At 48.9% G+C, this 25895-nt stretch overlaps 1 protein-coding gene and 1 long non-coding RNA gene across 5 annotated transcripts in view; one reads left to right on the top strand and one right to left on the bottom strand.

Moving 5' to 3' along the window:
* The window catches only part of LOC119971137, a 37999-nt gene extending 15336 nt beyond the window's left edge, over window positions 1-22663 (bottom strand). Inside the window, exons 1-2 of the long non-coding RNA XR_005461754.1 lie at window positions 22096-22663; window positions 17438-17551 (exon numbers count right to left, since the gene is read on the bottom strand). This is a non-coding gene — a long non-coding RNA (uncharacterized LOC119971137). The remainder of the gene's footprint in view (window positions 1-17437; window positions 17552-22095) is intronic.
* Window positions 1-25895, top strand: part of LOC119971135 (hepatocyte nuclear factor 4-beta-like) — a 93705-nt gene that overhangs the window by 6867 nt on the left and 60943 nt on the right. The window lies entirely within an intron of this gene.

The following is a 25895-nucleotide window of genomic DNA, read 5'->3' as shown; positions in this document are numbered from 1 at the left end:
CGCATCGCACCAATCTCTTCCCCCCCCCCCCCCGCCTCCGGGCCCCTGCGCCCGGCCTGCGCGCCTCTCTGCCCCCGCTCTCAGCCGCTCCGATCGGCCCGCCGACACCGCTAACCCCGCCCCCAGCAACCATGAGGGTCCTGCGGGTGCCGCCATCTTGGGCCCCGGACACCACGTGCGGGTCCTGGGCGCCGCCACCTTGGGGCCCCGACTCCACGTGCGGGTCCTGGGCGCCGCCATCTTGGGGCCCCGACTCCATGTGCGGGTCCTGGGCACCGCCATCTTGGGGCCCCGACTCCATGTGCGGGTCCTGGGCACCGCCATCTTGGGACCCCGACTCCACGTGCGGATCCTGGGCGCCGCCATCCTGGACTGGCACACAAGGTCATGCCAGCAACCTCTCGGCCGACGACGACTACGATGATGGATCTTCTCCATGGCTCGCGGCCATTCAGCTCGACCAGTCACTTCCACGCACGCTCGCCAAGACAACGATGCTAATCCACCTCAACGGGCACGAGACAGGCTGCCTGCTGGACTCTGGGAGCACGGAAAGCTTCGTACACCCTGACACGGTAAGACGCTGCGCGCTCCCTGTCCACCCTGTAAAACACAAAATCGCGTTAGCCTCAGGTTCGCACTCCGTCCGCATCACCAGCTGCTGCATCGCGGACCTCACGGTCCAAGGGAAGGTTTTTAAAAATTATAAACTCCTTGTCCTCCCTGACCTTTGCGCACCGGCACTCCTAGGACTGGACTTCCAGTGCAACCTGCAGAGCTTGACCTTCCAATTCGGCGGCCCTATACCCCCTCACTGTCTGCGTCCTCACGTCCCTCAAAGTGGAACCCCCCCTCCTTGTTCGCTAATCTCACCCCCGATTGAAAACTCATCGCGACCCGGAGCAGACGGTACAGCGCCCAGGACCGGACATTCATTAGGTCCGAGGTCCAGAGGTTGCTGACGGAAGGGGTCATCGAGGCCAGCAACAACCCCTGGCGAGCCCAGTCCGGACTGGGGAGAAAAACTGGATTGTCATCGACTACAGCCAGACCATCAACCGGTTTACGCAACTGGATGCGTATCCTCTCCCCCGTATTTCCGCCATGGTAAACGAGATTGCGAAATACAAAGTCTTCTCCACAGTGGACCTCAAGTCCGCTTATCACCAGCTCCCCATCAGCGCGAGTGACCGCAAGTACACCGCGTTCGAGGCTGATGAGCGCCTCTACCACTTCCTCAGGGTTCCATTCGGTGTCACAAATAGGGTCTCGGTCTTCCAACGGGAGATGGACCGAATGGTCGACAAGTACGGATTACGGGCTACCTTCCCGTACCTCGATAATGTCACCATCTGCGGCCACGACCGGCAGGACCATGACACCAACCTCCGAAAATTCCTCCAAACCGCAAAACTCCTTAACCTAACTTACAATAAGGATAAGTGCGTGTTTAGCACCGACCGTCTAGCCATCCTCGGCTACGTAGTGCGTAACGGAGTGATAGGCCCTGACCCCGAATGCATGCGCCCCCTGATGGAACTCCCTCTCCCCAATACCCCCAAATCCCTCAAACGATGCCTGGGGTTCTTCGCTTACTACGCCCAATGGGTTCCCAATTACGCCGACAAGGCCCATCCCCTTATTCAGTCCACAACCTTCCCGCCATCGTCAGAGGCCTGCCAGGCCTTTAGCCGCATCAAAGCGGACATCGCAAAGGCCACGATGCGCGCCATCGACGAGTCCCTCCCCTCCCAGGTCAAGAGCGACGCATCAGAAGTAGCTCTGGCGGCCACCCTGAACCAAGCGGGCAAACCCGTGGTCTTCTTCTCCAGAACCCTCCAGCCTTCCGAACTCCGCCACCCCTCTGTGGAAAAGGAAGCCCAGGCCATAGTCGAAGCTGTGGGACATTGGAGGCACTATTTGGCCTGTAGGAAGTTTACCCTCCTCACAGACCAACGGTCAGTAGCCTTCATGTTCGATAATGCACAGAGGGGCAAGATTAAGAACGACAAGATTTTGCGGTGGCGGATCGAGTTGTCCACGTACAACTACGATATCTTGTATCGTCCTGGGAAGCTCAATGAGCCTCCTGATGCCCTGTCCCACGGTACCTGCGCCAGCGCGCAGATAGACCGCCTCCGCTCCCTCCACGCGGACCTCTGCCATCCAGGGGTGACCCGTTTCTATCATTTCATAAAGACCCACAACCTGCCCTTCTCCATCGAGGAAGTCAGGACAGTAACCCGTGACTGCCACATCTGCGCAGAGTGCAAACCGCACTTCTACCGCCCCGAGCGCACGCATCTGATCAAAGCATCCCGCCCCTTCGAACGTCTCAGCATTGACTTCAAGGGGCCCCTTCCCTCTAGCAACCGCAACATTTACTTCCTGACGGTGATCGATGAATACTCCCACTTCCCCTTCGCCATTCCCTGCCCCGACATGACCACATCGACCGTCATTAAGGCCCTCCTCTCCATCTTCTCCCTGTTCGGCTACCCCGTGTACATCCATAGCGATCGGGGGTCCTCCTTTATGAGCGAGGAGCTGTGTCAATTCCTGCTCAGCAGGGGCATTGCCTCTAGCAGGACGACCAGCTACAACCCTCGGGGTAACGGACAGGAAGACCATACTACTGGCCCTCCGGTCCAGAGATCTCCCTATTTCCCGATGGCAAGAGGTTATCCCCGATGCCCTACATTCTATCCGCTCACTCCTCTGTACCACAAGAAATCTGACACCTCATGAACGTCTTCTTGTTTTCCCCAGGAAGTCGTGCTCCGGATCCCCTCTCCCGACGTGGCTGGCCGCCCCCGGACCCATCTTGCTCCGGAAGCATGTGCGGGTGCACAGGTCCGACCCATTGGTGGAACAAGTCCAGTTACTCCACACTAACCCGCAGTATGCGTACGTGGAGTACCCCGACGGTCGGCAGGACACGGTCTCCCTCCGGGACCTGGCATCCACCGGTGTGCGGCCCTCCCCCCCTTCACCACAGACCCCCCCTGTTCTTTTTCCCCCAGTGCCCCACCCAGGCCACCCCTCCCCCATCCATGGCGTCTCCACCACCAGCCCGGGTTACGGAGACAGTTCAAGGACCATCGCTCCCGGAGTCCAGGACATCAGCTGAACCACCACCATCGGCTGAACCAACGTCACTAACTCCACTGCGGCGGTCTGCCAGGATGTCACGGGCAACGAAAAGGCTGATCGAGTCCATTTAACTTTCAACACCACCATGGACCTTGTATGGACACTATGTACTGTTGTTAAATGTCTGGGCCAGTGGGAAGCCAAGGATACATTTTGTTTTCCTTCTCTCCTTACTACTCACACCACCAGTTCTCCTCCCCCCCCCCCCCCCCCCCCCCCCCCCCCCCGCCCAGCTCTCGTTGACACCCACCCCCGGCTTCTTTCTCCGCAAGGGGCGAATGTGGTAGTATGATTAGCATAGCTGCCTGCCATTGGTGCAGAACACCGGCTTACCATTGGCCCTGGTCGGTCATGTGCCTCTCGACCGGTTGGTTGAGACCAGTCATGTGACGGCTCCCGGGGTATAAATACCCAGTACTCCCGGCGGTCGTCCTTATACTGTAATCGACCGCAGGGCTAACATCCAGCTGATTAAAGCCATACTTTTTTCCAGCAACTCGTCTCGCGTTCAATTGATGGTACATCACAGGGCTGTTTAGCACAGGGCTAAATCGCTGGCTTTGAAAGCAGGCCAGCAGCACGGTTCGATTCCTGTAACAGCCTCCCCGAACAGGTGCCGGAATGTGGTGACTAGGGGCTTTTCACAGTAACTTCATTTGAAGCCTACTCGTGACAATAAGCGATTTTCATTTCATTTTCATCTTGAATTCCTGGAGAGTGCAGGTCAATTCTGGAGGGTTGACATTCCTGGTTTGGGACATTTTATGTGTGGTCTGCACTAAAACTTGCTGCTTCGATCATTTAGCAAGGCAAAAACATACTTTCTTCACACAGGTTTGTAAACGTTTATTCCACAATACTTCAATATTAATGAAGGTGAAATCCAGTTCAGGTTCTTTCCCTGGAGCACATGGCACTCTGAAGTGCCTCAATACAATTCCAATTACACATGATATGTACAATACACATTTAATGTCAGAGAGACCTTCCAAATGGTTTTACTTCCCTTCAGTTTACACAGGTGAATTTAGACTGTCCTTTCCCCCACTGAGCCTTTAGCTGCAGCTGCTTTAACATATTCCTCAGCACATAGTCCTGGACCTTGAATATGCCAGTTTGCAGTGCTCTGTTGTGGACAACTCTTGGCAGGGAAAGAACACTTGAAAATTACATTAATGGGAGAGATGGCTTCCAAAAAACAGGAAATGTTTCCCATCCCACTGTGTAAAAGGCTGTAGTAACTGGTATGGGATTGCCAACAGCCACTGCCTTTATTTTAATAAAGTGGAAAGAGCAGATTAAATGAAAAAGCCATGGACTGCCTCTTCTCCGCGGTCTCAACTAGGAAGGTAGAACATCCTCTAGTCTCCTTTTTCTCTTTAAATCACCTGGTGCCATATCCTCACTGACAATATTCAATTTTCCAGACAGAAATGGTTTTGGAGTCAGAAAACAGGTGATGTATGGGGTAAAATGTCTGAGATTGGGGCGGACGAGCAACGATCAGAATCTTGAAATTTGGGACTTCAGTCTGGTCTTGTTTTCGATGTCCTCATGATCATCTTCATAGGGCATTAGAAAGAATTTTGTTCCCTCCTGCCTCTCCTCCACAATATATCTTCCTCATGCTATGTTTTCCATTGTTGTAAATGGATCTGCAAAAGAGGGTTGAAATGGAGAGTGGTTGAGGGTAACTCCCATTGGAATAAGGAGGCAGAGGAGGATTGGAAAGATTTCGGCTGTTTGTTGCTTCACACTTCGTGACTCCGACCCGCACGCACATCTACTAACTTGCTGCCTGCACTCGTCTCACCAATCTAACCATCTCCCATAGCTAACGGTGAGTCTCTCCTACCCGGTTCCGTGTCTCTGATCTCTGGAATGCCCCCTCCAGTCTCTGACTGGGTTTCTCCAGTCATTAAATGAAGGCATTTAGATGTGGGCTAGTGTTTGAGAGTTGTTCCCAAACAGGCATCAGACAGCTGATATAATAGAGGTGCTGGCATCAGCCTGTTCAAATGGCAGAAGAGGTTACAAAGTTTGGCATGCAAGTACTTGGGGAAATGTTGATGTGTACTGTAAGGTCCGGAATTTACTGACACACAGTACAATGTGAAGGACTACTTGTGCAACTTTTGATTTTAGAGTGAACAGTTTGCTGATGCTTCTGTGGCCCCGAGTAGAAAAGGTGACCGAATTTTTCCCAGTCTAGGGTTGAGAGAGGCAGAATTCAGAGCTGCCACCACTTACTTATCCATGGCCCCCAAAACATTTCTCTCAGGCATCCAACAATGGGTTTTTCCTCTCCTTTCTTGCAGTTAATACAGGAATGTCCAATATTTGGCTTATTGAAATTAGGTTCTCTATTTTTGCATCCTTGTAATATCATGCTCACTTCTTTTGATACCTCTGCTAGGCCCTTCACCTGAAGACCTACTTTAATAGCACCACGAAAATCCGCACAAACCACCCAATGCCTGAGTCAACTCACTATGCCAATCATCATACCTTGAGCTGATTCTCCCCTAGCCTCCCAACTATTCATTCTTAGGTTTTTAAAAGCTGTGCTCCTATTTCCAAGCCAGCCAGAAAAATAGCATTGAAGCCGCTGGCGCCAATGGTGGCCTTCTCTGCCAGGTGCATGTGGTGAATGTAACGTAGTAATTCACACTGTATTTACCAATACCATTGTAAGCGCAGTAGTGTTATCCGACCACTAGGGGGTGTAGCTCTGGGAATGCTCAGGAGTTTGTACAAGGCTCCACCTTTGGCTCCGCCCATGACTCCTCCCCCTTGACTGCTGTATAAATAACCGTGTCCAGAGCCAGCCTGCAGTTCATCAAGAGTTCAACGGGTAACAGGCTGGCTCTGTAGTAAGTAGATTAAAACCACTGTTCATATCTTAAAGCACGTGTCTCGTGAATTGATGGTTCCATCAATTTAATCTACCTAAGAACAGTCAGGATCAATCATGGAATCAGCCCTCAAGCCTGGACGCCTGGAACTCGACCCACAGGATGCAGAGGCAAAAGAAATCTTCTCCCACTGGCTGCTGTGCTTTAAGGCCTAGCTGGCAGAAGTGAGCACAGCCGAAACAGCAGAGGATCAGAAGCTAAGTCTACTGCACGCAAGGGTGAGCCACAGAATCTCCACGCAAGTAAACTCGGCCGGTTCATATACTGCAGCGCTAGCGATACTCGATAAGATGTATGTAAGACCCATTAACGAAGTTTACGCACGCCATGTGTTCACGACTCACCGCCAGCGGCCTACAGAATCACTCGCCGAATTTTTAAGAGAGCTCAATAATCTATCTAATGACTGTAACTATCAAGCGGTTACCGCGGCTGAACATAGAGAACTTGCTGTATGCGATGTTTTTGTAGCAGGCCTCAGGTCTAATTATGTGCGCCAACGACTGCTGGAAAAGGGGGCCCAAGACTTAGAAACAACAGCGGAAATTGCTACCACGATGGAGGTCTCCTTCCGCAGCCTCACCTCGTTCCCCGCGGACCCCGCGACCCAATCATGGGCCTTCGACCAGCGACTCCCACAGGCCTGTTCCACGCGGCCGCCCAGCCACCAGGCTGCTCCAGCCTGCCATTTCTGCGGCCAGAACCAGCACCCGCCGCAGCACTGCCCGACCCGCAACGCGACCTGCAGCAGCTGCGGGCGGAAAGGCCACTACGTGAGAGTGTGCCTCGCAAAAAGGGCCCCAGCTTCCAACTCCCCAGCGGCACAAAGTAATCGCTCCCCACACCCGCAGGCCCGCGGGGCCCGAAACGCTGCGGCCTATACCCAGACACCGCCCACTCCCGCCACGTGCAATCCATGGGGGCCGCTATCTTGGCAAACCTCCACCACGCGGCCGGCCATGTGTGACTCATGGGGGCCGCCATCTTGGATGCCATCTTCCTCGCCGCCCGCCACGTGCGATCCCCGGGCCCGACCCGCATCTCCACGCTCGGACAACTCATCGAAAGAGTACGATCTCCCCGGGCGCTCGTCACGCGGCCCAAACCTCGGCGCAGTCACCCTGGATCAATCACGCCCAAAGCATCTGCGAAATTCGATGGCAGAGGTCCAAATCAACGGGTACAACACGCCATGCCTTTTTGACTCCGGGAGCACTGAGAGCTTCATACACCCAGACCTGGTAAGACGCTGTTCGCTCCCCGTTTTCCCCGTGCGGCAAACTATCTCGCTCGCTTCAGGCTCCCATTCTGTACAGATCCAGGGGCGCACCGCCGCGACACTCATAATCCGAGGCGCCAGCTACTCAAAATTTCAACTATACGTTTTGCCTGACCTCTGCGTGCCACTCTTATTAGGCCTAGATTTTCAGTGTCACCTTAAGAGCCTCACCCTCAGCTTCGGCGGGCCCCTGCCCCCACTCACTATCTGCAGCCTCGCTACAATGCGAATCTCCCCCCCCCCTCCTCTCTTCACCAATCTCACAAAGGACTGTAAACCCGTAGCCACTCGTAGCAGGCGATACAGCCTGCAAAATAGGGTATTTACCAGATCGGAGGTCCGAAGGCATCTCAGTGAGGGGATTATAGAGGCCAGCAATAGTCCCTGGAGAGCTCAGGTGGTGGTCGTTAAGACCGGGGAAAAATTCCGCATGGTTGTCGACTATAGTCAGACCATAAATAGATTTACGCTCCTCGATGCGTATCCCCTCCCCAGGATTGCAGACATGGTAAATCAGATCGCCCAGTATCGGCTCTTTTCCACGGTGGATCTGAAGTCTGCATACCACCCTCTCCCAATCCGCCCAGAGGACCGCCACTACACGGCATTCGAGGCCGATGGCTGCCTCTTCCATTTCCTCTGGGTCCCCTTCGGCGTCACTAATGGGGTCTCGGTGTTCCAACAAGCAATGGACCGAATGGTGGACCAGTACGGGCTGCGGGCCACGTTTCCGTACTTGGACAATGTCACCAGCTGCGGCTATGACCACGACGCCAACTTCCACCGTTTTTTCCAGATGACACAGAAATTAAACATCACCTACAACAAAGAGAAATGCGCTTTCCGCACAAACAGACTGGCCATCCTCGGCTACGTTGTGGAAAACGGAGTCCTGGGCCCAGACCGTATGTGCCCCCTCTTAGAACTCCCCCTCCCACTTTGCCCCAAGGCCCTCAAACGGTGCTTGGGCTTCTTCTCCTACTACGCCCAGTGGGTCCCTCAATATGCGGACAAAGCCCGCCCACTCTTCAAGGCCACACTATTTCCCCTGTCAGCTGAGGCACGCCAGGCCTTCAACTGCATCAAGGAGGACATCGCCAAAGTGGTCATGCGGGCGGTGGATGAATCCACTCCATTCCAGGTTGAGAGCGACGCCTCAGAGGTAGCTCTAGCAACCACACTAAATCAGGCAGGGAGACCAGTCGCATTTTTCTCCCGTACCCTCTCCGCTTCAGAATTCCGACACTCCTCAGTCGAGAAAGAAGCACAAGCCATTGTGGAGGCTATTCGTTACTGGAGGCACTACCTCGCAGGTACAAGGTTCACCCTCATCACCGACCAAAGATCAGTCGCCTTTATGTTTGATAACTCGCAAAGGGGCAAAATAAAAAATGATAACATTCTTCGGTGAAGGATTGAACTCACAACCTATAGCTATGATATTAAGTATCGACCCGGGAAGCTCAACGAGCCTCCGGATGCCCTATCCCGCGGGACATGCGCCAGCGCGCAGATTGACAGACTGAAAGTCATCCACAATGACCTCTGCCACCCGGGGGTCACCCGGCTCGCCCACTACGTCAGAGCCCGAAACTTGCCTTTCTCCAACGAGGAGGTAAAAACGGTCACCAGGGACTGCCCGATCTGTGCGGAGTGCAAACCGCACTTCTATAGACCAGACAGGGCCCACCTGGTCAAGGCTTATAGGCCCTTTGAACGCCTCGCGATTGATTTCAAAGGGCCACTCCCCTCAACTAACAAGAACGTTTACTTTCTAAACATCTTAGATGAGTTCTCCCGTTTCCCATTTGCCATTCCGTGCCCCGACATGACCTCCCACACAGTCATTAGGGCCCTGCACAGCATCTTCACCCTGTTTGGTTTCCCCAGCTACGTGCACAGCGACCAGGGTTCGTCCTTCATAAGCGACGAGCTGCGTCAGTACCTGCTCGACAAGGGCATTGCCTCGAGCAGGACTACCAGCTACAACCCCAGGGGGAACGGGCAGGTGGAGAGGGAGAACGCGACGGTCTGGAAGACCGTCCTACTGACCCTCCGGTCTAGAAAGCTCCAAGTCTCCCAGTGGCAGGAAGTCCTCCCAGACGAGCTCCACGCTATTAGGTCCCTCTTATGCACAGCGACCAATCAGACCCCTCACGAGAGGCTCTTCATTTTTTCCAGGGGTACTACCACGGGGGTCTCACTTCCGGCATGGCTGAGGACACCGGGCCCGGTACTCCTGATGAAACACGTCAGGGCACACAAAACCGACCCCCTTGTTGAGAAGGTGCGCCTGCTCCAACCCCCAGTACGCCTTCGTCGAGATTCGTGACGGCCGCCAGGACACTGTATCCCTCCAGTGCCCCCTCTAACCCCACAGAAGGACCCCTCACCATACACCGCATGCTGCCACCCCCTCGCGCTCCCGAGCTCACTCCACCAGTTCCGTGCACCCGCGCCGGCCAGCCCCCAGCGCCCCCAGTCCCCGGTTGAACCAGAAGAGTATGAAGCTCGGACACAACCCTCCCTGGAGTCCGCAATTGTACCCCAGCACACAACACCCATCCAGCCACCGCAAGAGGCTGCAACCCCCGTGCTCCGCAGATCACAGCGGACAGTTCGACCACCGGACAGACTGACTTTGTAGACCACCACCCACACCGGACTTGATTTTTTTGCAGAGGGTGAATGTGGTGAATGTAACGTAGTAATTCACACTGTATTTACCAATACCATTGTAAGCGCAGTAGCGTTATCCGACCATTAGGGGGAGTAGCTCTGGGAATGCTCAGGAGTTTGTACAGGGCTCCACCCTTGGCTCCGCCCATGACTCCTCCCCCATGACTGCTGTATAAATAACCGTGTCCAGAGCCAGCCTGCAGTTCATCGAGAGTTCAACGGGTAACAGGCTGGCTCCGTAGTAAGTAGATTAAAACCACTGTTCATATCTTAAAGCACGTGTCTCGTGAATTGATGGTTCCATCAGTGCATCCCCCACGGGAATCCCCTCCCCCGGGGACTGCCAGGGTACTGCCCAATCGTGAAAATTTCACCCCTGGGAAAGGCATTCATCTGAGCTCATCCAGCAGGTCTGCCCGCCAGGTGCATGCCATCTGAGACCATCGTAATTCACATTGGCGTGCCCTCACGCTGACATAAATGGATTATCTAATGGGGGGGGGGGTGATCAGACATGGAGGCCTGATAATAGGCACAGTGGTTAGCACTGCTGCCTCACAAATCCAGGTTCCCGGGTCCAATTCCTGCCTCGAGTGACTGTGTGTGTGGAGTTTGCACGTTCTCCCATGTCTGCAGGTTAGGTAGATTGGCCATGCTAAATTGCCTCTTAGTGTCCAGGAGGTTGGGTGGAGTTACTGGGTTAGGGGGCTAGGGTGGAGGCACGACTTAAGTAGGGTGCTCTTTCCAATGGACGGTGCATACTTGATGGGCCAAATGGCCTCCTCCTGCAGTGTAAAATTCTATGACTCTAGACCATAAGACCATAAGATATAGGAGCAGAGTTAGGCCATTCGGCCCATCAAATCTGCTCCACCATTCGATCATGGCTGATATGTTCCTCATTCCCATTCTGCTGCCTTCTCCCCATAACCCCTGATCCCTTTATTTATCAAGAAATCCCCTTATTAATAAAACAAAAAACAGATTTGTGCTCAGGTGCTGTTACCTACAGGACTACAGACCAAGAGCTGGAATTAGACAGAATTGTTCTTTCTTTGAACATAAGAACTAGGAGCAGAAGTAGGCAATTTATCCTCTTGAGCCTGCTCCATCATTCAATTTGATCATGGCTGATCTCATCTCCAGCATCCTGGCCTCATCTCCAGCATCCTGCTCGTTCTCCGTAATCCTTCAACCCATTACTCATGAAAAATCTGTCTCACTCCTCCTTAAATTTACTCACTGTCCCAGCATCCACTGCACTCTGGGGTAGGGACTTCCATAAATTCATGACCTTTTGGGAGAAGTAGTTTCTCCTCATCTCTGTTTTAAATTTGCTGCGCCTTATCCTGAGACTATGACCTCTCATTCCAGAATGCCCCACAGGAGGAAGAGCATCCACTTTATCCATACCTTTTATCATGGAGTCAAAGAGGCATAGAGGTTTACAGCATGGAAAAAGGCCATTTGCGCCAACTTGTCTATGCCGTCCAGTTTTTACCACTAATCTAGTCCCAATTGCCCGCATTTGGCCCATTTTCCATCTTATACCTCAATTTGATCTCATTCTTCTAAACTGTTCAACTTATCTTCATAAAACAAATCCCTCATCTCTGGAGTAAATCTAATGAACCTCCTCTGAACTGCCTCCAATGCCACTACATCTTTCCTCAAATAAGGGGACCAAAACTGTGCATAATATTCCAGGTCTGGTCTCACCAATGCCTTGTACCATTGCAACAACACTTCCTTACCTTTATACTCCTTTAGCTATAAATGCCAACCTTCCATTTGCTTTCTTTATTAACTGCTGTACCTGCATGCTCCCTTTCTGTGATTCATGCACAAAGACACCCAGATCCTTCTGCGCTGGAGCACCCCGAATCTCTCCCCATTTAGATAATAAGTTGCCCTTCCATATTTCTGACCAAAACGGATGACCTCACAGTTATCCATATTAAACCCCATCTGCCACATTTTGGTCCACTCTCTTAACCTATCTATATCCATTTGCATGGTTCGTACTTCCTCATTGCAATTTACTATCCCACCTTTTTTAGTGCCATCTGCAAATTTGGCTGTAAAACCTTCTATCCCTGTCTACAAGTTGTTAATATAGATTGTAAATAGTTGGGGCCCAAGGAGTGAACCCTGTGGCACCCCACTAGTTACATCTTGCTATCCAGAAAAGACCCATTTATCCCAACTCTCTGTCTTCTGTCCATCAGCCAGTTTTCTATCCAAGCTAGTAAATTACCCCCAACTCCTTGAGATCTAACCCTTGTGAGTTAACCTGCTGTGTGGCACACTATTAAATGTCTTCCGGAAGTCCAGATATACCACATCTACAGGATCCCCATTATCCACTTGGATTGTTACATCTTTGAAGAACTCTAGCAAATTATTCAAACATGATTTACCCTTCATAAAACCATGCTGACTCTGATGGATAGCGTTTTGACTTTCCAAATGTCCTGATATTACTTCCTTAATAATGCATTCTAACAATTTCCCAACAACAGATGTTAAGCTAACTGGTATGTAACTTCCTACATTCTGCCTCCCTCCCATCTAGAATAAGGGCATTACATTAGCATTTTTCCAATCCACTGGAACCTTTCTCGTGTCCAGGGAACTTTGAAATATTATAACCACTATCTCCTCTGCCACTTCCTAGGGTACAGGCCATCAGGCCCAGGGGACTTGTCTGTCTTCAATCCCAATGGTTTGCTGAATACTGTATCCCTACTGATGCTGATTCCAACCTTTCTATTACCTCTGAATTGCATGTTTCTAAAGGAATGGCACTAGTGTCCTCCACCACGAAAACTGAGGCATCTCTGCCATTTCTGTATTCCCCGCTATTTACTCTTCAGTTTGATCTTCCAAGGGACCAACATTCACTTCAGTAAATTTCTTCCCTTTGATGTACTGACAGAAGCTTTTGCTATCCTTTCTGATATTTTGCACTAGCTTTCTTTCGTGATTTACCTTAGTTTTTTTCATTACTTTTTTAGTAACGCTTTATGTTTGAAAGTTTCCCAATCTTCCAGCCTGACATTGGTTTTTTGCATCATGGTATACCTAATTTTTTGTCTTTATATTGTCGTTAACCTCCTTGCTTAGCCATGGATACTTTTCATTCCTCTTAGCATCTTTCTTCCTCACTGGAATTTGTTGTGAGGAATTGAGTATCTTGTTAAACAACTGCCACTGCTCATCAGCTGTCCTACCTTTTAGCCTTCCTGCCCACTCTACTCGGGCCCAATCTGTCGTCTTGCCTTTGTAATTATCTTTGTTTAATTCCAGAATGCTAGTGTGGGACTCCGCTCCATAATGAGATTCAAATCTATTGTATTGGGGTTCCCGATGTTGAGCATTGAGATTTCCATTACATTGCTGGTGGGAGTGGGGCCAATCGCCAGCGAGACTTCCCGCCAATGTAAAATGCGATTTGGGCCTCTGGTCAGATTTTCCACTCCCATCACCAATCCCCCCCCCGAGAAGAACAAGAGTGGAAAATCTCAGCTGAGATGTGCAGTATAAAGGTCAAATTTAGACTCGAAAAGCAGATAATAAACAGTTTAAGAAGCAGATTGAGGATCTAATGAGTAAATTGAAAGAATCTAAGGAGCAGTCAGTGACCACGGAAGAAAGGTTCCAAGATGAACTCATGCCACCATGAAGTTTTTGAAGTTGTACCAAAGTTCTGTAAGTTACTCTGATGCAAAGACAACTGGTTTGACCAGAGCAGTTGCTAAGTTGAGAAAACCATTAATATGCTTGGATAATCATTAGAAAATAAGAGAGTAAACAAATATTTGAATGAAATTGTGAAAGAAAAGCGGATCAATTTTCCAAGCATCAGAGCGAAGAAGAACAAACCTGTACAGATTCTCTCAAATAAACTAAACATTGATGGGAATAAAGAGGACAACTCCCTTGATGCAAGTTTCATCTAATGTTGATCAATAATGAAACCGCTTGGTCATGGGGGAAGTGAGTGAGGAGGATAATTGTGAGGCTGGTTGTCAATCAGAATTCAGGATTCTCTTAAGGTTAACGTGCAGGTTCAGTTGGCCGGAAGGCAAATGCAATGTTTGTATTTATGTCGAGAGGGTTAGAAATCAAGAGCAGGGATGTACTGTTGAAGCTGTATAAGGCTCTAGTCAGATCCCATTTGGAATATTATGAGCAGTTTTGGGCCCCATATCTAAGGAAGGATGTGCTGGAGAGGGTCCAGAGGAAGTTCACAAGAGTGAGGAGCTTATCATATGAAGAGCGGTTGAGCACTCTGGGTCTGTCAATGGAGTGAAAGATGGGGGGTGGATCTCATTGAAACTTACAGGATACTGCAAGGTCTAGATAGAGTGAATGTGGAGAGGATGTTTCCACTAGTAGAAAAAACTAGAACCCGAGGCCACAGCCTCAGACTGAAGGGACGATCCTTTAAAGCTGAGATGAGGAGGAATTCCTTCAGCAAGAGAGTAGTGAATCTGTGGAACTCTTTGTCGCAGAAGGCTGTGGAGGCCAAGTCACTGATTGTCTTTAAGACAGAGATAGATAGGTTCTTGATTAATAAGGGGATCAAGTGTTATGGGGAGAAGGCAGGAGAATGGTAATGAGAAACATAACAGACATGATTGAATGGCGGAGCAGACCCGATGGGTTGAATGGCCTAATTCTGCTCCTGTGTCTTATGGTCTTATACACGGTTGCCTGAAAGGCCCACTGAAGCCATGTTTCCATCAACAGGAAAGAGTAAGTAGACTCCATGTTCTGAAGGGCAATGTGCGATGGGAAATAGTTATTGTCTTTGCCAACAGCACATGAAAGAGTTAAAAAAAATTAAACAAATATGCAGCAGCACAAAAGCAAAATATTGTGTATGTTGGAAATCTGAAGTTAAAACTGAAATTTTGCATTGGAAATGCTCAGCACGGTTGGCAACTTATGTGGAAAATGAAACAGAGTTAGGTTTCAGGTCTTCGACCTTTCATCAGAAAACAAATACGTGGCAGTTTTATCAACAAGATACTTCACTTTCAGAAACAATCATGTGCTGTCTGCAGGCATCCCAGTTGTTACAACAGTCATCTATTGCTCAATAATATATCAACAACATACTCAGGCCTATAGTGAGCCCAAAGCTTGCTGTATCCCATTTAATTACTCAATGTCTCATTACAGCAATACAGAAGAGGAGTTTTGGAGGTGTTGAGGGACAGGAATAAAGAACAGAAGAGTCAAAATTGGAATAGGGGTGATAAATCGGCTTGTTAATTGCCTGACCTGAAAATTCTCAAGGGGAAAATCCTCTCCTTCATGCACCAAACAATGGGAGAAGCATTGGGAAAGGCTGTATAAGGCTCTGGTCCAGGGCCGGCCCAAGGCACCGGCAACTCGGGCAGTCGCCCGGGGCGCCATGTGCTAGGGGGCGCCAGAGACTCGGGTCCCGCGCATGCGCAGTTGGGCCGGTGCCAACCAGCGCATGCGCGGCTTCCGCCCCCCCCTCCGTCCGCCCTCGGGCCCGCCCCCGCGCCTCGGGCCCACCCCCGCGCCTCGGGCCCGCCCACCCACCCCGCCTCCGCCTCGGCCCCGCCCACTCTGCCTCGGCCCCGCCCCCGCCTCGGCCCCCCCCCCGCCTCGGGCCCTCCGCTCCCCCGCCTCGCCCTCCCCCCCCGCCTCGGGCTCGGGCCCCCCCCCCGCCTCGGGCTCGGCCCCCCCCGACCCCCCCGGCCCCGCCCCCCGCCCCCGCCCCTGGCCCCGCCCACACCCCTGGCCCCGCCCCCGCCCCGGCCCCGCCCCCGAAGGGCGCCGAAGTTCAGCTTGCCCGGGGCGCCAGCAACCCTAGGGTCGGCGCTGCTCTGGTCAGACCACAGTTGGAGTATTATGAGCAGTTTTGGGCCTCGCATCCAAGGAATGATATGCTGGCCTTGGAAAGGGCTCAGAAGAGGTTCATAAGAATGATCCCCGGAATGAAGTGCTTGCCATATGAGGAGCAGTTCAGCACTCTGGGTCTGTACTCATTGGAGTTTAGAAGGATGAGGGGTGATCTTATTGAAACTTCGAGGATACTGAGAGGCCTGGGTAGAGTGGATGTGGAGAGGATGTTTCCACTTGTAGGAAAAACTAGAACCCGAGGCCACAGCCTCAGACTGAAGGGATGATCCTTTAAAACAGAGCTGAGGAGAACTTTCTTCAGCCAGAGGGTGGTGAATCTGGGGAATTCTTTGCCGCAGTAAGGCTGTGGAGGCCAGAGTTAGATAGGTTCTTGATTAATAAGGGGATCAGAGGTTATAGGGAGAAAGCAGGAGAATGGGGATGAGATACATATCAGCCATGATTGAATGGCGGAGCAGACTCCATAGGCTGAGTGACCTAATTCTGCTCCTATGTCTTATGGTTTATGGTCTTTCTAAATCCAGTCCTGTTTCAAAAACTCTTAATGCAGGCTGCAATTATGTGTAGAGATGATGGTGCAGTGGTAATAACACTTGGCTAATAATCCAGACGCTCAGACTCTTGATCTGGGAGGAAACTTGTATATACCCCCCGCCGCTAGGAAAACTGCAGAGGCAGGACTGGAATATTCCCACAGACAAGATCGGCCGAAGAATTCTCAGAGGATTCACAGGGGGCATGTTAGGATAGATGCTGAGAGTCCAGGACCAGAGGATATAATCTCAGAGTAAGTGTTTGTCTGTTTAAGACAGAGATGAGGAGGAATTTCTTCACTCAAAGGGTGGCGAATCTGTAGAATTCTATATTGCCGAAGGCTGTAGAGGTTGGATCTTTAAGTATGTTCAAGGCTGAGGTGGGCAGATTTTTAATCAGTAAGGGAGTCAAGGGTTATGGGGATAAGGCGGGAAAGTGGAGTTGAGGATTATACTAATAATAATCTTTATTAGTGCCACAAGTAGGCTTACATTAACACTGCAATATAAGTTATTGTGAAACGCCCCTAGTCGCCACATTCCGACACCTGTTCGGGTACACTGAGGGGGAATTCAGAATGTCCAATTCACCTAACAGCACGTCTTTCGGGACTTGTGGGAGGAAACCGGAACACCTGGAGGAAACCCACACAGACACGGGGAGAACATGCAGACTCCACACAGACAGTGACCCAAGCAGGAATCGAGCCTGGGACCCTGGCACTGTGAAGCAACAGTGGTAATAATTGTCCTACCGTTCAGACCAGTCAAGATCTCATTGAATGGCAAAACAAACCCGATGTATCAAGTGACCTACTTCTGCTACTGCATCTTTTGGTCTTATGGTGCATAAACAGCAATAGCTCTGGTACCGCAGTAATAAGGCCTTGCAGTGTATAGCTATGTTTATACCATAGTTGTACCCATCTCAAATACCGTAAAATGGATCTAAAAATCTTTCAAACATGACTTACCTTCATGTCAAATTGCATTTAATCCCCTGTGACAGTAGACAATTTGTCTTGAGATATTGGATTTGGTGAAATTTGCACTTATATCGCACCAAAGGTCCACTCGGACTGGCTTTCCTAGAAAGGAGGATGAAATGGAGAAGGAGAGGTCAAGGGAAGGGTTAAGTAATTCTTCCTCCAGAAGATGTTTAAAAAGAAAAGATAAAGATAAAAACCCTTTGAAATCGCTCCATTACCGAGTGTGTGATTAGTAATTAGTGGAGTTGGCAAAATGATGGAGTAATTTCTGTTTGCAGTAGAATGAATGTGAGATTACGCCCATGAAAAATAATATACCAGAATTGATATATTGTCTGAAAGCTCTCGGTAAATTATTGAATTCTAAATGTTGAGAAGCTTAATATCAAAGCATTGACCAGGGGGTTCTGTTTGGGTTTGCATAAATCAGATGAATAATTGAACAATTTTAAAATTGAGTTTTGTCCCAGAACAATTCACAACTTGTCCCTACGGTTTCTTGAAACATTTGCTATTTCAGACTACGTCGGGAATATTTCTGCTTCATTCTCGTGGAATCATAGAATCCCTACAATGCAGAAGGAGGCCGTTCGGCCCATCAAATCTGCACCTGCCCTACCTAGGCCCACTCCCCCGCCCTATCCCTGTAACCCGGCCTAAACTGCACATGTTTGGACACTAAGGGACAATCTAGCATGGCCAATCCACCTCACCTGCACATTTTTGGACTGTGGGAGGAAACCGGAGCACCCGGAGGAAACCAACGCAGCCACAGGGAGATTGTGTAAACTCCACACAGTGACCCAAGACCAGAATTGAACCCAGGTTCCTGGTGCTGTGAGGCAGCAATGCCACAGTGCCACCCAGATGATGGATGATTGGAAACATTACGGATAAAAGGAATGATATAAACTGTAAATCCAATTATTTTTTGACACAATGGGCAAATAAAATTAATCGTTGAAATAAGCCAGATAGTTGGGGCTGCACATAAGTATACTTTAATGGGTTAAAGATTTATGTTTTCTGACAATGAATACTCTCCTCGAGCTACTCTGATTGCTTTGTGAATAAATATGATCTGTGTTAAGTTTGAGGATATTGGTCGGGCCTGCAATAAGAGGTCTACCGGGCAGCACGGTGGTACAGTGGTTAGCATTGCTGCCTACGGCGCTGAGGACCCGGGTTCGAATCCCGACTCTGGGTCACTATCCGTGTGGAGTTTGCATATTCCCCCCATGTCTGCGTGGGCTTCACCCCCCACAACCCAAAGATGTGCATGGTAGGTGAATTGGCCACGCTAAATTGCCCCTCAAGTGGAAAAGAAAAATAATTGGCTACTCTAAATTTTAAAAAAAAATAAGAGGTCTCCAATTTGATTCACAATTCAGAGACAAGACGAGAGGAAGATTGAGAGGCAGTCCTCTTCCGTTGTGTTCTGATAAAGGTTCATTGACCTGAAATGCTTTGTGGAAATTTACGAGTCTTCCAGCCCACGGAATCTTCCAGTCTCGCTTAAGTCACTGGACTCTTGAAAGGTTTGTCACATTTTCAGGTCCCACCTCTGCCGTGATAGAGCTGGAAAATTCCACCCACCCATAAACTCTGTCTCTCTTCAGTGATAGACATGCCGTGCATTTCCAGCATTTTCTGTTTTTATTTCAGATTTTCAGTGTCCGCAGTATTTTGATTTGTTAAGTATTCCTCTTCTTGGTCACTATTCAGTGATAGAAGCTCAAAAAGCTGAAGGACAGGTGAGAGGAGGATCAGGAAAAGCCATGATAGCATCCACATTGAACAGACAACAAACATTCACTGTCTAAACACACACTCATGTAGAATGACGACTCAGATGTTACACCATATGATTTGATGGCGGAAAACATTGGGGGACTAGTCCCTAGATCTCTGGTGGCAGTAAAAGAAAAATAATCTGGCTTCGGGACTAGAAAATGGGCAACTGTGGTGTCGGGGACAGGCTGGAGGGGATTTCAGTGGCTACTGGAATAAAATTGGAAGGGGAGGGGACTGCCCAAATTTAGAAGGGGGCTTCTGATGGAGGCACCACCCTTTCCTACCAAGGCCTAAGCCCGAACATTTTCAGGCTTCCCCCATAACTGGGAAATACTCTCGCCAACCTAAAAATTGAGACTTAGTGAGAAGCGGTCCCGAAGTTGTCAGCAATGCCCTTTTAAGGGCCTTAATCGGAGTAAGGGTAGGAGGCCCATCCAAGGCCTTCACGCTCCAGCATGAAATCGCTGAGAGGTTGGGCTGGGCTGGAACCCGGTGGAATTCCTTCCCTGTCATGGCTGATCTTCTGCCTCAACTCCACTTTCCCATTCACTCCCGATATCATTTGATTCCCTGACAGGCCCAAAAATCTGTCTATCGCAACCTTAAATATCTTCAACAATGGGGCATCCCTATCCCTCGGAGGTAGACAATTCCAACCATTCACAATCTTCTGAGGGAAGAAATTTCTCCTCATCTCAGTTCTAAATAATTGAGCCTTTATCTGGAGACTGTGCCCCTGTGTTCTAGATTCCCCACCCAAGGGAAACAACCTCTCAATATCTACCTTGTTAAACCCCTTTCTGAATCTTTTTATTTCAATGTGATTAACTCTCATTCTTCTAAACTCCAGAGAGTATAGGCCCAATTTACTCAGCAATGTGTCGCAGGACAATTCTGTTATCCCAGGAACAGGTCTACTGAACCTTCACTGTACTGCATCCAGTGCAAGGTGTCGTGTCACAAAAGCTCTGTCACAATTGTAGCAAGGCAAATTCATTCTTTAAAACAAATCCTCTTGCAATAAAGGCCAACATGCCATTTGCCTTTCGAATTGCTTGTTGTACCTGCATGCTAGCTTCTGTGTTCCTCTTGCAGGGACACACAAGTCTCGCTGAACATCCGCATTTAGAGGTTTCATGCCTTTTTTTAAATTCTGCTTCTCTATTCTTATTACCAAAGTGAATAACCTCACGCTTACCCACATTATCCCATTTCGCCACCTGGTTGCCCAGTCACTTAACCTCTATCTCTTTCAAGCCTCTCTGTGTCCTCCTCACAGCTTACATTTCCACCTGTCATCAACAAACATGGATACTTAGTTTTGTTTGAGTCATGAATATAGATTGTAAATAACTGAAACATTAAGGCTGTTTCTTGTGGCACAATACTAGTTATAGACTTGAAAATGCTAACTTGAAAATGCCACATTTTCCCTACGCTGCTTCCTGTCCATTAATCAACCACCTATCAATGCAAATAAATAACTGCATGAGCCCTGCATCTTGTGTATGAACCTTTTGTGTGACACTTTATTGAATGACTTTTGGAAATCCAAATTTACTACATCTACTGACTCGCCTTTATCAATCCTATCAGTTGCATCCTCAAAAAACTCGAATATTGTTTTCTTTCATACAATCATGTTTTCTTTGTCTGATCATACTATGATTTTTCAAAGAGCATTGTTAAGACTTCCTTCATAATGGACTCTAGCATTTTCCTGACAATTGACTATTAGGCTAATTGGTCTGTAGTTTCCTGTTTTCTCTCTCCCTCCTTTCTTGAACAGCACTTTTTCTTCATTAACAATTTCTGGAGCTATTCTAGAATAGAGGAAATGTTGAAAAATCATAAACAATGCACCCACTATCTCTGTAGTGACCTCTTTTAGATCCCTATGATGTCAGCCATCAGAGTCCTTGGCATTTGTCAGCTGTAAGTTTAGTTTCTGCATCCTCAAAGGATCCTCGAAGATGTCAAACATCCCCCTGGCTTGTGACTGACTAAAGTGGGGAAGGTTCATTCGAGAAAGCAATGAACATATCAAGAGACTTCGCTGGGAATGTGCCGAGGCAAAGTTGAGGCATCAGAGGGAGAAAACGGACCTCCAAACAACCTATTTCCAGAATTCCTCAAGTGCCTCATGTGGCAGAGTCTCATCAGCCATCGCAGAACTTATTGAACTAGACTGGAAGCAAGTCATCATTGATCTTATGGGACTGTCTAAAATGAGAAGGCTTATCAACATGGGCCCAACTTTGGGGACAATTTGGCCGAGATGGTTTACAATTCCCAAAGTGAAACCCCTACCCCATTTTATATAACCTGCACTTAATTATTTTTCTGATCATCTTAATTATGTGCTTTCTCACTAATGGGAAGTTTGAACATAAATTTCACATCCATGCTCCCCATTACGTGCTTTTTGCTTCTCTAATCAGCCAGGTTAGTTTATCATTATTCCCAATTCATAAACTTTTTTCTTGTATGTTCAAGCACCATCAAAATGAAAGAAACTTATAGCACAGAAGGAAGCTATAAGCACTTTTGTTTTTAAGTGGCAAACCTAGGTGAATGCACCAGAGCCTTGCACATTTCTTTGGTTCAAAAGCGCAGGAAAGGAGGTGAAGCAAATAAAGTTAACTTTCTCCAATAATTTCACTGCTGATATTAATGACTTTATGTACCCCATTCAGCATAGCCCCTTGCTCACCCTCCAATACTGGCATGTAATTTGTGTCTGCTGCTGATGAAAAATTTAGTGACAAGTTAAAATTATATTCTCTTTTTTCCCTGCTCCATGCTTGCGATGCCAGTTCTGAGGCATTTGCCTCCAAATAAATACATACCCCACTGAATATTAACGCATCAAATCACTTCCTGCTCAACCCAGCGATGCAGAACTATTCGTCCACCGAAAACAATTAACAGCAATGCTCTTATCTAAGCATAAATGATTAATCTTCAGTGTCCAACTTTCTATGTTGAAATCTATTAACAATCTGAGCCGCGGGAGCCAAGGTATTTTAACAATCTAATCACCCTGGGCGTTGGTTGCATGTTTTTGTTTAATGACATCTGTTTTTTTCCCCCGTTTAAGTCGAGCTGATGATTGTATGATTGTATGAGCTGTGGTAGGAAACCACTTTATTTTATTTGCAACGCGCATAACTGCTGATCCACATGTAAGTTTTGTTGGCAAACTAGTTAAATGATTATCAGGATTAAGCTGGACTACTCACGCATATGTCTGTGCACATTGCCCTGTTAGAGATCGAATGTAGTGCAAAATTAGGAGCCTACTTGTTGTTGCTTAACTTCACATGGATCAAACAAAGCTTCCATTATCTCCTGAAATAAAAAAAATGAAAATTTGGCAAGTAATAATAAAGTATCATTCGTCGAGCAGAAATCTTAGTTTGGCTTCAGAAATAAACAACCGTGGATTTGTGTCTGGCAGTAATGTCCTGGAGGAAACAAAATCTTGAAAAGAAAATCGAAACTTTTGAACTAGACGTTTGTGGGTTCAAGTTTAAGAACTCAAACACTCCAGGAAAGTCATGAGGAAATTCTGCACTGTTCCTCTTCAAGGGGGGGGGGGGGGGGGGGGGGGGGAGCTGGAGTCAGGGCATTTCCTGACTTGGCAGACCCCACCTTGACTGAAAGGGTCTCTGGATGGGGGGTGTGAGCAGGGGGGCAGTGCGGGATGAAGTCATGCAGGCTGCCGCAAGAGTGGTCAAGTGCTGGGGACGGCTGTTTAAAAAGCCCACCCAGTTCTGGATATAGATCTGTTGGGTTAGATAGCAAGCTTCTGTACAATACATTCTAGATAATTCTTAGCCACTTCAAAAATATTCATAGGGCACATACACGTAGGGCATGATTCAGCAGACTCAATGTACGCTGAACGGAGAGTTTAGCGGGGTGTTTCTCGGCGGCTGTAGGACTGAGAAACATCCCACTACCCAACGGCACTTTGTCATTATTTTCGGCCAGAGGGAGTTTCTCCTGCCAAGATCGCACCCAGAGGGATTTCCTGCTAGAGAGCTTCGGCACCTGGAAAATCCGGGTGCCAATTTGTCTGGCTACCCCAATCTTTCCATCCACCCATTGCAGCCCCCCCCCACACACTTTTTTCACCTCCTCCTCACTCCCTCAACCTTGGGGAGGTACCCAAGGAACCCAACCCCACCCCTCCTCTACATGGCAAAGCTCCCCTGGGCTCGACCACTGGCAGTGCCAACCTGGGAGACCCCCCCCCCCCCCAAGGTGCCACTATACCTGGCCCACATTTGCGCGGACCAGTTCTAAAAGGCGCCTTGGTGAGGTCTCTCAGGCGATGCCAATGAGTCCTTAATCCAGCATCTAGATATTTAAATTAACCGTTAGGCTCATAAATATTCAGGTCTGGAGCTCAGCCAGTGAGGGAGGGATCCAGATCGCACTGCGCAGAGTGGGTCAGGTGTATTGCGGTTGTCATGCAACCCGAAACGGAGCCTGATTTGGGGCTTGCGCGTGATTCACTTGTTGGACCCAGATCCACGCCGTGGGCAACGGTATCGCTGAACCGTACCCACAGTCTCTGAAAACCAATCTTTTAAAATGTATTCTTACTTTGGTGCTGGATTGATCATTTCTACATTAGTTTGAATTTTTAAAACTAATTAAAGCCATCATTTTTAAAGGAATGTGCAATGGACCCTCTGTTGTCAGGTTTATCTTTCTGATAAGAAAATGTAGTTAAAATCAACTGCCAGAAGGCAGCACGGTGGCGCAGTGGTTCGCATTGCTGCCTCAGGGCGCCGAGGTTCCAGGTTCGATCCCGGCTCTGGGTCACTGTCTGTGTGGAGTTTGCACATTCTCCCCCGTGTTTGCGTGGGTTTTGCCCCCACAACCCAAAGATGTGCAGGGTAGGTGGATTGGCCACGTTAAATTGCCCTTCATTGGAAAAAGTGAATTGGGTACTCTAAATTTGTAAAGAAAAGTCAACTGCCAGGAAATGTGTGCCTTTCAAATCAAAAATAAAACAAAAAATATTTTTCCACTGTAACTCCTGCCAAAGTAAGATGGCTGCCGCCAGCACTTCTGCACATGTGCATCCATAGGACCATCAGATGTCGGATGGTCATTCAGCCCATCGAGTCTGCTTTGTCATTCAATGAGATCATGATTTTCTGATGTGATAATCTGAGTGGATAATCCATCTCGTTCCCTTCCTGAAGTCCCCAGCATCACAGATAGAACATAGAACAGTACAGCACAGAACAGGCCCTTCGGCCCTCGATGTTGTGCCGAGCAATGATCACCCTACTCAAACCCATGTATCCACCCTATACCCGTAACCCAACAACTCCCCCCCTTAACCTTACAATTAGGACACTACGGGCAATTTACCATGGCCAATCCACCTAACCCGCACATCTTTGGACTGTGGGAGGAAACCGGAGCACCCGGAGGAAACCCACGCACACACGGGAAGGACGTGCAGACTCCACACAGACAGTGACCCAGCCGGGAATCGAACCTGGGACCCTGGAGCTGTGAAGCATTTATGCTAACCACCATGCTACCGTGCTGCCCCATGCTTGAAGATGTCAGTCTTCAGCCAATACGATTCACTCCATGTGATATCAAGAAACGGCTGGAGGTACTGGAAACTGCAAAGGCTATGGGCCCTGACAATATCCAGGCAATAATACTGAAGACTAGTGCTCCAGAACTTGCCGCACCCCTAGACAAGCTGTTCTAGTACAGCTATAACAATGTGGAAAGTTGCCCAGGTGTGTCCTGTACACAAAAAATGGGACAAGTCCAACCCAGTCAATTGCCACCCTATCAGTCTACTCCATCATCAGGAAAGTAATGGGAGGAGCCATTGAGAGTGCTATCAAGCGGCTCTCACTCAGCAATAACCTGCTCACAGACACTCAGTTTGTGTTCTGCCAGGGTCACTCAGATCCTGACCTCATTACAGCCTTGGTTCAAACATGGACAAAAGAGCTGAATGCCAGAGGTGAGGTGAGAGTGACTGTCCTTGACATCAAGGCAGCATTTGACCGAATATGGTATCAAGGAGTCCTAGCTAAACTGGAGTAATTGGGAATCAGGAGGAAAATTCTCCGCTGGTAGGAGTCATACCTGGCACAAAGGAAAATGGTTGTGGTGGCTGGAGGTCAATTATCTCAACTCCAGGACTTCACTGCTGGAGTTCCTCAGGGTAGTATCCTTGGCCCAACCATCTTCAGCAATGATCAATGACCTCCCTTCCATCATAAAGTCAAAATGGAGATGTTTGCGGATGACTACACAATGTTCAGCACCATTCGTGACTCTTCAGATAATGCAGCAGTCCATGTCCAAATGCAGCAAGACCTGGACAATATCCAGGCTTGGGCTGACAAGTGGCAAGTTACATTCGCGCCACACAAGTGCCAGGCAATGACCATCTCCTACAAGAGAGGATCTAACCACCGCCCCTCGACCGTCAATGACATTACTATCACTGAATCACCCACAATCAACATCATGGGGGTTACTATTGATCAGAAACTGAACCGGGCTAGCCATGTTAATACATGGTTACCAGGGCAGGTCAAAGACTAGGAATCCTATGGCAAGCAACTCACCTCCTGACCCGCTAAAGCCTGCC

The sequence above is a fragment of the Scyliorhinus canicula genome, chromosome 9, assembly GCF_902713615.1.
Source record: "Scyliorhinus canicula chromosome 9, sScyCan1.1, whole genome shotgun sequence".
Classification (NCBI taxonomy): Eukaryota; Metazoa; Chordata; class Chondrichthyes; order Carcharhiniformes; family Scyliorhinidae; genus Scyliorhinus; species Scyliorhinus canicula.
Note: the sequence above shows the minus strand (reverse complement) of the source record. Positions and strands in the feature narration are given on the sequence as shown.